The sequence below is a fragment of the Equus asinus genome, chromosome 8 (genome assembly GCF_041296235.1).
Source record: "Equus asinus isolate D_3611 breed Donkey chromosome 8, EquAss-T2T_v2, whole genome shotgun sequence".
Classification (NCBI taxonomy): domain Eukaryota; kingdom Metazoa; phylum Chordata; class Mammalia; order Perissodactyla; family Equidae; genus Equus; species Equus asinus.
Window position 1 is genome coordinate 61,766,091 of NC_091797.1, and position 14,189 is coordinate 61,780,279.

Sequence of the window (14,189 nt, forward strand, 5' to 3'; positions counted from 1 at the left end):
CATTGGGGTTACATCAGTCAGGACTGATACCATAAAAGAGAAGCGTCTTTGGGGCATGCTGGGGCTCACCTGAGGTTTTGATGAGACATTTGGATGACCTCAGAGAAAAGCATTACCCAAATCTGAGAGTGCTGCTAAGACTTTCTTGTGAGATCGTCTTAAAGGATGGTGTCCCAGCTCACATACAGGGGGTGGCTGTGCAGGCAAGTGAGGCAGACACCCCCTCAGGAGGCAGGATTTCCAGTGCAGAAGGTAACTGAAGGTGTCACTCACTGAGTGGCCCAGAGCACTCCCTGACGGAACCCTCAGAGGGTCAGATTGCACAAGGCAGCATGTCTGTGCTCCAGCTTCTACTTTTTACCAACTCAACGGAAACCACGTCACTTTCTATCTCCTCGTTCCACAAAGATTTTTATTTGCCTTGGGGAAAAAAAAAAGTTAATTAGCACAGTAAAACCCAAGGACTGCCTGGGGAGAGCAAGTCTGCCATCACCAGAGGTGCTCAAATACAGGCTAGAGAATCGCTCAGTGGGGAAAAGTCCCATTCCTTGTGGAAAGGATTAAATCTTTCCTTTGGCACTCACCAATCTAGCGTAAAGCCCAGCACATAGTAGATACACAACAATGTTTACCGAATGAACTTTGTTTTCACACATACTGGTCAAGCAAAATACTGATGTAGTTCTAAGACAACCAGAATGTCAGCTGACCACTGAGGAACTAAGAAATAAGTTGGAAAATCAGGTCATGAAAGGAATCCTGACACTCCTAAGTAAAAGGCTTGAGCAATTTTAAGAGTCCTAAATTGGTTCTTCCCGAAGCCTCTTCCCAACCTCCATGCTCACAAGTCAAACAAATAAACAATGGTTTATCCATCACTAAAACAAACAAAAAGTTAAATGCTCTTAAGCTTTAGTTGCATATCTCATCTGAACATCACTCAGAAATTCAGGCCATCTACAAGAAATCTTCCAGGTTCCCTTTGGCATCAGGAAATTAAAAGGAAAGAAGGAAAAGGAGAGGAGGGAAGGGAAGGAGGAAGCTGTTCATTTGTTCCTGTAGGAAAGAACATAATATCTTTCTCACTTTTATGTAAGTACTTTTCATGCCTCATCCATGCTAGGTGTATCATTAACCCATGAAAACACAGCACAAGCAGAGAAAATGCTGAAAAAACTCGAAAACATAAAAATACAACTCTTTAAAGGGTGGGGAACATACCTCGTTCATGAAGCTTGCTCTATCCGGAATTCTAATCTCAGAGAAAGCCATCACCATCCACCCACTACAAAGCCAGAGACCTGGAAGTCATCTCTCTCTTCCCCCACCCTCTCACCCCTCCCCTCCCCTCCCTAACCCACCCTACTCCACCCTAAGCAGCAACAAGTCCTTCCTACACCTTATGGCTTAAATCTCTATCAAACCCATCTAGGCTCCCCATCTCTACTGCTACCATACTCCAAGCAGCCACTGGTTTTCAAAGTTCTGAAAAACTAGTCTTCTCACCAATTTTGCAAACTGAAGGCCAAATAGTTGCTTCCTTCTAGTGTAGTCCATTCTCCACTCTGGTCAAGAGTAATTTTTAAAAATGCAAATCTCATCATTGCTGGTCCTTGGCCTAATACCGTTTATGGCTTCCCCAAATTCTTCAAAAAATTCCAAATACCTGTGAGCTACAAGCAGCATGCTCTAGCCCCTGGCTACCTCACCATGCATGTCATTCACTCCTTCTGTGCCTTTTCTTCCTCCACACACACACACCAGGCTTCTCACACTTTAGTGGACACACCTTCCTCTCCAACCCCAGAGCCTCTGTACAAGCTGTTTGTTCTCCAACACACTCTTTCCCTTTCTTCACCATCCTTCAGATATTAGCTCAAATGCCACTTCTGTGGGATCTCTTCCTTGACCTGCCTCCCAGCATCTCCCACTCCTCCCCCAACACACAGAGGACAAACTTAACTGCATATGTTCTTGTCAGGCTTAACTTTTAGCACTCAGCACGGATGTAAATGACTTAGTGGTTGAATGTGTCTCTTTCAACCTCCACGAAGCTAGCAACTCTCTTTCTCATACTAGGACCCTTGGTGGTTATCCCAGCCCTCACGTAGTAAATATTCACATATTTATCGAATAAATAAAAATCAATCAATAAAGACCTGTAGATGTTAAAAAAATAACACTACATAGCAAGCAAATTTGGGGGTGAATAAAATGCCTGTTTCCAAAAGGAGATTGAATCTGATACTGAATCCAACTTGATATAGTATTTTAGGAAAAGGGGGTTGTGAAGCCTTACTACGCTCCTGAATAAATAATGGTTCTCCGAAACCTTATTTTCATGATTTTAGTGCAAATTAAATTCAGAGACCTGCAAGTTAAGCTTCCTTTAAATTGTACTTGGTTTAAACTTTTAAGTAGAACAGTTTAATCCAATATAGATTTCAACCAAGTCGTGGGAAACCTGCTTGAGATGTTCACTAAACAGTTTTAGGAAATTATCCCTCAAAACAATTAAAAGCCCTAAAGTGGAAGAGAAAATGGCTTTTAAAAAATCTGTTTTTCACATCAGAAAGGAAAATATACAAGCCTCCACAGAAATAAAATTAGAATATTATGTCTGAATGCATCTGCCAGATCTGAGCCTAAACATTAGTTATCAGGTAAGCATATTAAGAAATATTTCAAGACAGTAATGTATTTTTAATCAACTAGGATTTCATCTTATATAAAGGATACCAAGACTTTCCAGCATGCAGCTAAAAATTTTTTTTTTTTAAATCCTTGTTTGAAATGGGAACCCATTCACATGATTCAAAATGTCAGGGTACAGGAGGATCCACAAGCAAAATGCCTCTCACTGCATTTTTCTGCTATCGCCCCTGTTTCTGAAGATTTATGTACCTCTTTTAAAAGAAAATTAACATTTTAAGATGATTTCCTGTATTCAGAAGTTTTTTTCTTTTTTTACAATAAAGTCTCAGCAAAAAGGAGGCCCCCCTCAAACAATGAAAATGATTCTTTCTATAAATATGATCTATCGATTATGTATACTGTGTGCACATACACACAAACAAAGCAAGATCTATACCCTCTAGGTTTCTGGTTTGGTATTCTGTCTTAAATCCAAGGAGTAACGGAAGAAAGAAAAGTTAAATTACACACAGACCAACACTCCTATTAACTCATACCACTAATGAAACAAAAATCTAACTAAGCAGAGAAAATGGGCCCACACATTGGAGCTCTGAAATGATTCTGGTCTTTGATCTGTGTGCCCATCTCTCCTATTTAATATAAACTTCAAACCAAGAGCCATAAAAAGTGGTTATAATTAGTAAGGGCCCTAGTGTGACAGCTTTTAGTGCAATCAGGCATTAACAAAGATTTTTTTTCTCTTTAATTCCGAGTAAATTAAGCAAAGTTTTATTTTAAAATTTCTGCAATTTAAAATTCTTTCCCACCAGTGTGCACTTAGCACCAAATTTCTGCATGATGGGTGTACTGAAGTCGTTAGTTTACTTCTGTTTCCTCCTCCTAATTTGTGCTGATGTTTAGGACTTAGCTTCCAAATTATATGTGCTCTTCTCCAAAGATAACCTGCATCTCTTCAAAAACTCTCATTTTTGTATTAGAAAACAAATCCCATCGATACATATTATCAAACAAGCACCAACTATGCCATCTTAGAGCTAGGTGAAGAAGATGGAAAAATATGAGTAAAAGTCCCTCCCTATTCTTGAGGTGAGGAACACATGTCAACAGGTAAATTACAATACAGACAGAGTGGATAGATGGGGTGAGAGTTTTTCTGGATGGAGGACCTAACTCTCCCCGCAAGGTATTTGAGATGCGTCTTGCAAGAGTTAAGAAATGTTTGCTAGACGTGGATGGGGACAAAACAGAATGAAGAATCCACGCAAAGGCAGAAGCAGTAAGAAACTATTCAGTGCCGCAGAAGAGAGAGTGACAAGAGCTGAAACTAGAAAGACAGTTTGGAAGCTGACGACGAAGGTCCTCGTGTGCCAAGCTGAGGAGTTTGGACTTCTTCCTGTAGACAACAGGGAGCCAAGAGATGTTTTCAGCAGGCAAACACCATGTGCTGCTTTAGTTTTTGAGCAGAGCAGAGGATGAACTGGAGTAGGGAGGCACTGGGGGCAGGAAATTAACTTAGAAGGCGTTTCCAACGTGATGGGGCCCTTAGGGGCAATGGGACCATCCATATCAGAGCCCGCCTGGAAAGAAGCTTCAGGGAGGGTCTGGTGACTGGCTGAGAGAGGCACAAGTCAAGGACACCAAAGTGCTTTCTGGCCTAGAAGACCGGGTGGATGGTGCATTTCGGATCACCTTCTAGGAGTGCAAGAGATGACTTGTATTCTTACAAGTTACTTCTGAGCTACCTGCAGGGTGATCCAGTGCCAAAGGTCCCAGCTTGGGAAAAGCTGTAAATGGTGATAGAGAGCAGGCAGCCACCGGTTCAGTGGTTTAGAGGGAAGGGCAGAAAAGCACTAGAACTCTAGAACTCTTCTGACCAGGTACAGGAAGGCGAAGGCGGCTTTAGAGGAGGGCACGGAGCACCCCCAGCACAAATGGACGTAAATGGGACCCTGACAGTCTGCCACTGGTTTAGGATGTAAAAAAAGCTACCTTCAAGAGTTACACATTTCTATAAGGTAAGAGGGAGCCCAGGTCACTTTGGGGACAACTATCACTTCCCACCATCGGCAGCCCTTTCTTTTCTGGAATCCAGTCTCCCTCCTTCCCGGATTGCACACGAGGGGTGGGGGTACCTGTAGCTAAAAGATCACTCCTGTCACTATCCTGGACGTTTCTGATCTGGGGAAATTCAGTTTTATGTTTGTATGCCACATATTTTTCTTTAGATCAACCACCTTTTCAAGTATTTGAGGTCTGGGAGTCCCAAGAACATAAAAATAACCACAGTCTCTTCCCCTTCATTCCCTCGCCATCCCTTCCAGCCCTTCCAGCCGTGGCAGCAGTCTGTCATCCATCCTCTCAAAGGAGATGTATGGACAGAAGACCAGGATCCAAAACACTGCCTTGCAGAAAAGGTGGAGAGTCACATAAGGATTTTGCAAAAACTTGAGAAAACAAAATAAGGGAGACTAGGAGTACAGAAACATTAACTGTGAAGCGAGTAAGGGCTAGTTCAAACACTAAAAAAAAAGCGGGTGGGGGGGTACACTCCACATGATTTAAAACATGAGGGAGAACCAGCAGATACAGCACCAGAGCAAGTTTCCTACATAACTGAAGAAGCGACTCAGAAAGCTGAGCCACCTATCAGAACAGCCTCCCAGTGCCAATGAATCTGGTTTGTTTTAGAAGCAGATGAGTTCTAGAACTTTTATTTACTACGGGGTTTTAAAATATATTTAACGCCACTTAATGTTTTCCCCAACCGAAAATTTTCTGTGAAATCTTCACCCTGCCAACCATGGTACCTCACAGGCATGTAATAAGAGCTTACTTGCTTCATGAAATTTCAGATCTCCAAATATATCACATGCAATACAGTGAGGACACCCAGGCTCCTTGCGCAGCAGACGACCCAGGCCACAACTACTGTATCTTTAAAAGCAGGCTTTCTCAACCTCCACCTACTAACATTCTGGACTGTGTACTCCTTTGTTGTGGGGCCCTCCGGTGTACCGTGGGATGGGGAGCATTATCCTCTACCCAATAAAGGCCAGTAGCACCCCTCCCCAGAGGAAGGCAATCAAAACTGTCTCCAGACATTGCCAAATGCCCCCTGGGGGCAAACGCACCAGGTTGAGAAGCCCTGCTTTAAAGGTCAACCAAACCTTATGACCTGCCTTTTCCTTTAAATCCATCCCTAAGTGAAATTCATTAATAATAATTTGCTAATTCTGTTTGTCTCTGGGCACTCAAAGCAAAAAGAAAGTTCTGTATCTCCCTAATTTAAATACAAACTCCTAAGCAAATTCTGCCTAAAGTAATGGAGCAGTGCACAGTTCTGGAAAGGAAATCCAGAGTGGATACCCACAAAGCTTCCTGAGCTCAAAATATGCCACTTTCTTCCATATATAGATTTTGACTTTCTGGAACACTTATTTTATCCTTATAACAACCCCATGAGGTAGAAAACCTACTGAAAAAAATGTGTATAATCACATTCATCAACAGAAGTGTCACCAAAGGCTAAAAAGTTTCTTTTGTGAAAAGGATCTGGTCTAATTTAACGCAGATAACCTGGCACTGTATACTTAGTGCTCAGTCTTCTGAGGCCAAGTTGACTTTAAAAAGCAGGTGTTGTAGGAGCTTGGCCCGGGTTAGGAGTGCTGGGTCCTAGGTTTGATTTATTACTGGCCACCGGGTGCACACTGGCACAGCTGTAAAATGGGTTAACATACTCAGCCACCCTCACTGGGTTTCTCTGAGGATAAAATTCGAATCTTTCGAAAGGCCTTCACAAGAGCAGGGTGAAGTTAACTTTGTCCAAGGTACACCCTAATGAAAAATGAAATTGTGAAAGTAATTAAACCACTAAAAGTCTCAAACATTCTTATAACTATCCTCTCCCACAGTCTCTGAAAAGGGGGGCAAACGAGATGAGAAACCAAGCAAGCCAGGGGAAAAACAAATAGAGCCATTTAACAGCTTTATCTCATTACCCCCACTGACACTGTTTCGCTGCAGTCTGGCCTGCTGACAAAGAATGTAGGGGTTTTCAATGAGCTTTCTCCACCCCACCAGGACCACCCGCCCTCGCCCTCGCTGTCGCCCTCTCCCTCGCCCTCTCCCTCTCCGAGTCTGAAAGGCCTCAGGTGAGTCCTGCAGCAGCAGTCAGGACCCAGTCTCCAGTCTCGCAGACTTTACAGAGGCTTTCAAATTCTCCTAGCATTACTTGCTTGAATCACACTGAACAAACAGTCCCCACCCTCTCCCACTTCTTTTGTCTGAAACACCTATTCACAGGCAGCCACCTTTATTGATGGGCAGACTGGCTCACCTGTACCCTGAAGTACCATCAGAAACAAGATGCACCAGTAGCTGGAAGGAACAGCTCCCTGCGCCCTCCTCCCAGTGCCTTCCTTCCTCTCCACCCCACCCCATCTCCACCAAGCAACGAGGCTCCAGCTACACTCCGGCTTCACTTCAGACCGGACAGGAAACACCCAGGGAAGGTGACAAGAGAAACCGAGATCAGGCCCGTCAATGACACTGTCCCACAGAACGGCTAGCAGAAAAGGAAAAAGGCAGTCACCCTCACTCCCCATCTTCCTCATTCTTCCACCTCAGTCGAAATGAAAGCACAGCAGATGGTTTTCCTCTCTGTATTCTGCCGTCTACAGGAGTGGGGGAAATTAAAAATAAGTGGTGCATTTCAGAAGGCACATCGCATGCCTCCCTCTGTGTTTCATATGGTACACCTTTTACCTCTGATTTACAGCGAGGCCCCCCAGGGCGTGGAAATCACAATCTGACCCCTGCTTTTTGAAGAAAGCCATGGCTATTTCTACCCAAAAATCACTTCCTAAGTCTAAAAGAGAGAGAAAAAGAAAACTCATTTATCCTGCCCCCCCCAAGAACCCATCCAATTTCTTAATTATATTTCAATATAAAAATATTACTCAACTTTGCCTGTTCAGTAGGTCAGACGTACACAAGTAACCCGGAGGCAGGGGAACATCTGACTTACAGTGGGTTTGCCTTTCAACCCTGGCTTCAGTTAGATTTCAACCACTTTATTTCAACGAAAAATTTCAACATCCTTAAACATACTCATAGCAGACATGAAATGTAAATCACAATCCTTTTTGTTTGTTTTCTAACATTTGGTCAAAGATACTCCAAGCCTAATATAATTATTTTTAAAAAGAACTGGACTGAATAAACGTAGACGAGGAGGTGGAGTGAAAACGACAGGAGGAGTATCAAAAACCTGATCTAAGGGAATGATAATCTCAGCAAAGGGGAAGAAAACTATCGTCCTGTTATCAGGAGAGACTATATTGCATACAATGCAACTGATACTATATTGCATTTTTATCTTTTGAATGCAAATCTATCTAATAAAGAGACATAAAGACATAAAGTAAGGCATCACTTTATGGATGAGGTAGATTTTCCAAAACAAACTAAACAACCTGTTACTCATAAATGAAATAAGGTGACGTTACCCACACATATCCTCAACCACACATATCCTCGGGAAGGGAAGGCTTAACCTGAACACTCGACAAATAGACAAGAAGTCCGCCCAGAGAAGCTGCCATCTGATACCAGAGTTGGTCAAGAGAGCATGAACTTCAATTAAAAAACACTTACAAAAGAGAGAGAGATTATTTAAATATGATAACAAAAAGAAAACAAACTTAACATCCTACCTTCCAAGGTCAAAGGACATGGAGGATTCAGGAAATTAATTAAATCTAGCAAATAATGTAAAACAGGGAAGGACTCTCTTTCAAAAATGCTTTGGTTAATTTTAGCATCCTTCTGTTTAGCTGCTTAGCAACACTTATCCTATGACCTTTTAAGCACCACCTACTTTTCAGAAGGATAATGAATAGAAACATCAAAAGGTTTCACTTCTGACTGTCTCTAGTGAGCACATTTAACCAATTTTTGAAGGAGTTAAATTTATTATTAATTATGCCATACAAAACCCTAAAAGGCTAGAATTTTTTAAACGTCATTAACCAGGACGTTTCCTTAGCTGGGGGTAATAAATGATGTTGACAAGTGAGCCTAAGATAGTAAACAAAGATTTCCAAACTGACCTAAGGAAGTAGACCCCAACACAGCAGTTCAAAATTGAAGAGTGAAAAATGAAAGCAGGTAACCAACAAATAGCTGTTGATCAGATGCAGGACTAATAAGGTTAGATTTATTTTCTTCCTCCAACGTTCTGTGCCTGTGTTGGAGGCAAATGAGATTTCAGGACTCTGCCTGAAGAAATCTAAAATAAAAGACCCTCAATCAAAAGGTCACTTGCTGGATGATGTAAATAGTTAGGAATGGATGCACCACCTGTGCCAGCTGAGTCAGACCCATCTTCCCCATCACATAACAAACACTTGTCTGCCATAAGGGCTTAGACTGAATTTCTGATGAGAAATAAAGTAGTAGCTAGAAAAATCCAGAGAATGATATGCATATAACAGTAAGCATCAGCGACATTTAAGAGTATCACATAACCAGCAAATCCTCTTTAAAAACAAAAAATCCTAAAATGCAACCCGTGTAGTATAAGGATGATAAAACAGGGTAAGTTCATTAACAACCTAAAATGGAGCACTACCTAAACAAATAACTAAATCAAAGAGTTCTCCCTTTCTTTTGTAAAAGGGGGGGTGGGAGGGAAGGTATTTTTTCACACATTTAAAACTTGATAAAAGCCATTCAAATGTTTAATTCATCAGTGTAACCAAAGCTCAAAACACATCAAAGCAGGATCCATCAGCCGGTACCCAGAAGGCTCCCTCCAAAGGGCAGAAGTAAAAAAAAAAAAAAAAAAATTAGTGGCTCATCTTCGCATAAATTATTTGAAGAATAATTTCAAACCCATTCCTTCAAAAGTTCTATGTGACTCTTGAAGGAAACACAGAACTAAATGTCTTCAAAAGAAGGAAAAAAAAAAAGTTTCAGCCAAGACTTCAGCCTCTAACTTAGACTTCCGGGTTACATTACGTTTTAGAACCATACCTGCCTACTCCAAAAAGCACTAGATCTAGAGGATGCTTTCAAAGCCCATGGAGAGAAATCACCTCCCAAAATAAAACAAAAACTATTCTGTTCTTTGCAGTTCCCTTTTCTCTACGTTCCACTTCAATTAAACTTATTTCGGAATACACTCGTGCGCATGCACAGAATAAAGATCTCAAAAATATAGGATGCGCGTTAGCAACTCAGCCTTTGCAGAAATCATCTTGTCTCCTCTTCAAGACAGAAATACCTCGCTATTTCCAGCATCCCTATCCAACAGGCAAACTTTATTTCCACTGGCTTTTAAAGGGCTAAGCTTAAATCTAAACTCTAAAATAAGCATGAGGCTTAATTTTTTCTACTCCTGAAAACCCTCAGACAGGTTTTTCAGCATGTCAAAAAACTATATTTTTTATTCACCCCCACCTCTCTCCACCACCACCACCACCCAAAAAAAGAAGAAAAAACTCTAAAGTGCCCCGAATGTGTACTGCTGCTGGCTCTGAAGCCGTGTAGAATTTCGTAATGGAATGTGAACTGCTCGTCCGGATCTGGGCTCACGTTCTATCTTCTAACCAGTAAGGAGCGAGGGAGGGCAAATCTGCTGAGCAAGGAGAAATACTTTCCTCCTCTTTTATAACCCATCACCGATGCACCACGGACCTGAACGCGAGCTGCACGCGGCGCCTGTCAACCGGCCCGCCAGCCGGCCGGCCGTGCCCGCGACCCCGGGGTCCTCGCGCCCCCCACCTCCCTCCTCAGCCCGGGGCCTCCCCCGTCCCCCTCCCCCCCAAAAAAGTGGCCCCGCTGAGGAGTGGGCCCGTCCGCCGTGCCCCGCACTCACGCGCCTCGCGAGCGGCCGGGGAGCGAGTCACCACATCCTCGACGCGACCCTCGGCCCCGTCCAGAAAACACGCCGCTTCCCAGGGAGGGGGCCGGCGACGGGAAGGACCTCCCCTGCTCCTTAGCAACCATTAAGGTCGCAGTTTCCTAAGAGACCGCGAGTGGGGAGGGGGGTGCGGGGGGCCCGGCCCGAGGCTGCCAGAGTGGGGGGAGCGCAAGGGTCCCCTGCTCCTCGACGTCTGCCCGGCTCACCCCCCCGCCCCCAGCTCGGCGCTGCAGGCCGGGATGGGAGGAGGAAGAACTCGCTAAAAATTGGTCCAGCGGGCGGCGGACAAAAGTTTCCGAGAGCGCTCCACAGCTGGGCGGCGAAGCGGGCCCCGGCGGCCGGCCCCGCCTCGGATGCTCCCGGCCTCCTTCCTGTGCTCGTGACGGCGCCGGGCGCCGAGGTTCCCCCCCACCCCCAGCGATGCAGGCTCCGCTCCACACCGATGGCTCCCACGAAAACACGTACACCGCCAACGGAAGGGCAAGGGAACAATACGCGCAGACACAGCTCCGGCCCCAGCCCCCTCCTCCCCTGGTCACCCGGGGGCCGTGGTCGGTGTAGCCACCAGCCACGAGCCGGGAACGGGCAAGGGCGCAGGGCTGCCCGCGGCCCCCTCCCGGCCGGCGCCGTCCGCCGGGGAGGATCAAAGTCCGCAGAGCAGGGCGCGGCGGATGCTCCCACCGCGCAGCCCCGAGCGGGCACCCCCAAGCGAGCACCCCAGGCGGGCACCCCGGATACCTTGCGGCGGCAGACGGGCGCCGTCATCTCCGCGCTTCTCGGCCCGGGAGGGACTCGAAAGTATGTAGGAGAAAAGTTTCCCCTCCCACATGGGGGGGAGGATGTCGGGGGAGAGAGGGCGGAAGATGGAGAGCAGCGCTGGGAAGATGTCTCTGGCCCGCGGTGCGCGCACCATCCGAGTCCCGGCGGTGCTGGTTAAAAATAAACTCCGCGGCGGGAGCAGCGGCGCGGGTCGGGCCGGATTCCTGTGCTCGGACGGCTAATATGGATGCGCATCAGGTCCTAGCGGCGGGGCGCTGCGGCGGCCGCGGCGGCTCGCGCTGGGAGCTGGTTGGCAGAGCCGGCAGCTCGGGAAGGGGAAAAGGAGCAGAGGAAGGGGAGGAGGAGGAGGGGGGAGGAGGAGGAGGAGGAGCGGCCCGGCGCGCAGCCCGAGGGGAGAGGGCTGCCCAGCTCATCCCGGGCCGGCCCCACCGCCCAGAGCGCACGTAGCGCGGTGTGGGGCGCTCGGGTCCTCTGCTCCGGGAAACGCCGAGTTTAAAAAGTACAACGCGCTCTGCAGACTTCACCCTCCCCATCCCCAAAAGTTCTTTAAAAGGTCGCTCCCGCTCAGCCCCAGACATCTCGCTGCCACCCGAGGACCGCGAGCCGGAACCCCGGGCGCGTACTTACGGAGGGGCAGGGCGCTTGGCTCCCAGGCATGATGCAGTGGGGACCGGTGGGCTTCGGGGAGAGAACGAGGAGAGATGCAAACTTGTTCCGGAAAAGGAATCAAAATGGCGTTTCTGGATGTGCAAAGTTCATCAACTCCGCAGTCACTTCCCCTCCTCCTCTTCTCCCACAGGGAGGGAGGTGGGCGAGGATCTGGCGACCCCGGCGCCCCAGCGGTCGTCCCGGCCCCCGCCTCGGCCCCCCGCCCCGCTTCCTCGCCCGCACGCTCGGAGACTCGCTCTCCCCCTCTCACCCTGATAAGTAGACACATCACGTGTTGCTCCTGCGAGTCTCCTGGGGACGTGTTACTGAGCGGCGGCGGCGGCGGCTCCGGCTGGGGGGTGGGGGGACCGCGGTACCCGCCTGTCCCCACCACCGCCCCCGCCCCGATTTTAGCGGGGTGACCGCAGTTTCCATCCCGGGATGGATGGAGGTGGAGTCCCCCACCCCACCCCCACCGCAGCCCCAGGTTTGCCCCATGCCCTCCGCAGGCGCCCCGGGCCAGGGGAGGGCAGGGCCGCCCTAGGGGAAGGGTCTCGGTCGCTGCAGCTGAGCGCGATCCCGATCAGCCCAGCGCTCGTCGGCTGGCCACCTTCTTGGACCACTGCGCCCCCTCCCCTCCAGCCCCTCACTGCGGGTGACTCCCCGCCCCCGGCTTTCCATCACTTCACTCCACGGTTTGTTTCACTATTTTAACGGCGGAGGGGGAGAGGCAGGGATGCTCCGGAGGCCGGGAGGGGGTGGCGTAGGGATCGGGGTCCCTGGCCCGGCAGTCCTTGAGCCCCACCCGCGCGGCTCCCTTCCACGCGGTCCTCGCACTGCAGCCAGGTGGGGCGCGTAGATGATGGGGCATGAGATTAAGGAACCCGCGCTTCACCCCGCCCCCAACTTTGGGCTGTTTCTCTCCCAGGGCCCCGACCTTCCAGCTCTGGGGCTGCCGCCTGGGAGCATGTTCTCCGTCCAACAAATTCAACGCTGACTCGGCTTTTGTCACCTTCCCTTCCCCACACTCCACAACTGATGCTTAAGCGGCGGCTGCCTTGCCCCCAAGAGGCCGAGGATGGCAGAGGCCCCTACCACCACTGTGTCCCCACCCTTCGATGGCACGCCTGATGCTGTGTCATCCACGTCGCCCTCCAAGGCGTCAGGGAAGCCACACGCAGTATCTCTTTTTCTCAGAGAGCTCCTCTTTCAACGCCGAAAAGCAGGGGCCTTCCTCTGAGCTGCTCTCCAGCTCTATGCTCCGGCTACCGCGCTTCGCCCTAGCTGCAGCGGCCCAAGGTATCATCCAGCCGAGAGAAACCAGGCCCGGGCTGTGCTTCCTCCATAAAGCAGCTGACATGTTTCCAACTGTTAATACTTTTCCTACCGAGGTTCTGAAAAGTGGCCTGTTCTCGGCCTTTGGAAACATCTTCAAATAAAGGTGAGTGAGGTTGTGGAAAATAAACATCCCACACACCCCAAATTCTAAAGATGAATGTGCCTCTTACTAGTTGCAGAGAATACTACTGTAGAATTATGCATTTGAGACTAGTTTGGCAAGATGATGTTATACATACCGAAAGCTGGCTACTCGCCACTTACTATGACCTTTGACCTTGGCTCTGTCACACCAGCTCCTCAGAGGAGATGCTTGTACACCATACAAAGTTGCAAGCCCAATCTTGGGCCTTTAATTTTCCACTTTCAATGGAACTCTGGTTTTCAAGGCTGCAGACAGTAGTGTCTATCTAGGGATGGACTAAATGGATGGATTCTGGCCAAGACAGAACTCTCTAGAACCAAGCAAAAGCAGTTGGACCATTACCTCTGACTTGAGATAAGTAGGCTAAACCACTGCCCAAGAGGGAACTGATTCAGCTGGCTGTTTCTCCACGTCCAGAGTCATCAAAATTAAGTATTCAGAACCTGTTATGTTTCCCAGGGTCTACTGTTTACTGAGGAAAACTCTACCCACAGAAACTTTAGCACTTGCATTTTTCTAAGCCTCACCACCCCGCCCCCCCGCCATGTCCTAAGTATGTTATCAAATGCTTTTTTGAAGACAGGCCTGCCTGTGGAGGAAATGGGCAGGCCTCTAAACAGGAGCAATAGTTCACACAGTCACCAGAGAATCAGTGCCTGGAGCTCCCGTGCTGTAGCGCGTTCCAATGAGAAGGCA

At 47.8% G+C, this 14,189-nt stretch overlaps 1 protein-coding gene across 7 annotated transcripts in view; it reads right to left on the bottom strand.

The window, feature by feature from the left end:
• RREB1 (ras responsive element binding protein 1) overlaps nucleotides 1-14,189 on the bottom strand; it is a 173,847-nt gene that overhangs the window by 116,910 nt on the left and 42,748 nt on the right. Inside the window, exon 1 of one of the 7 annotated variants that reach the window (XM_070515643.1) lies at nucleotides 11,990-13,126. The exons of 2 other annotated variants lie outside the window; for them this stretch is intronic. The gene's annotated coding sequence lies outside the window, so the exon portion shown is untranslated. Of the gene's footprint in view, nucleotides 1-10,537; nucleotides 10,918-11,320; nucleotides 11,684-11,989; nucleotides 13,127-14,189 lie in introns of those variants that run through there. 4 more of the 7 variants (XM_070515649.1, XM_070515646.1, XM_014842683.3 and 1 more) reach the window with 4 other exon arrangements.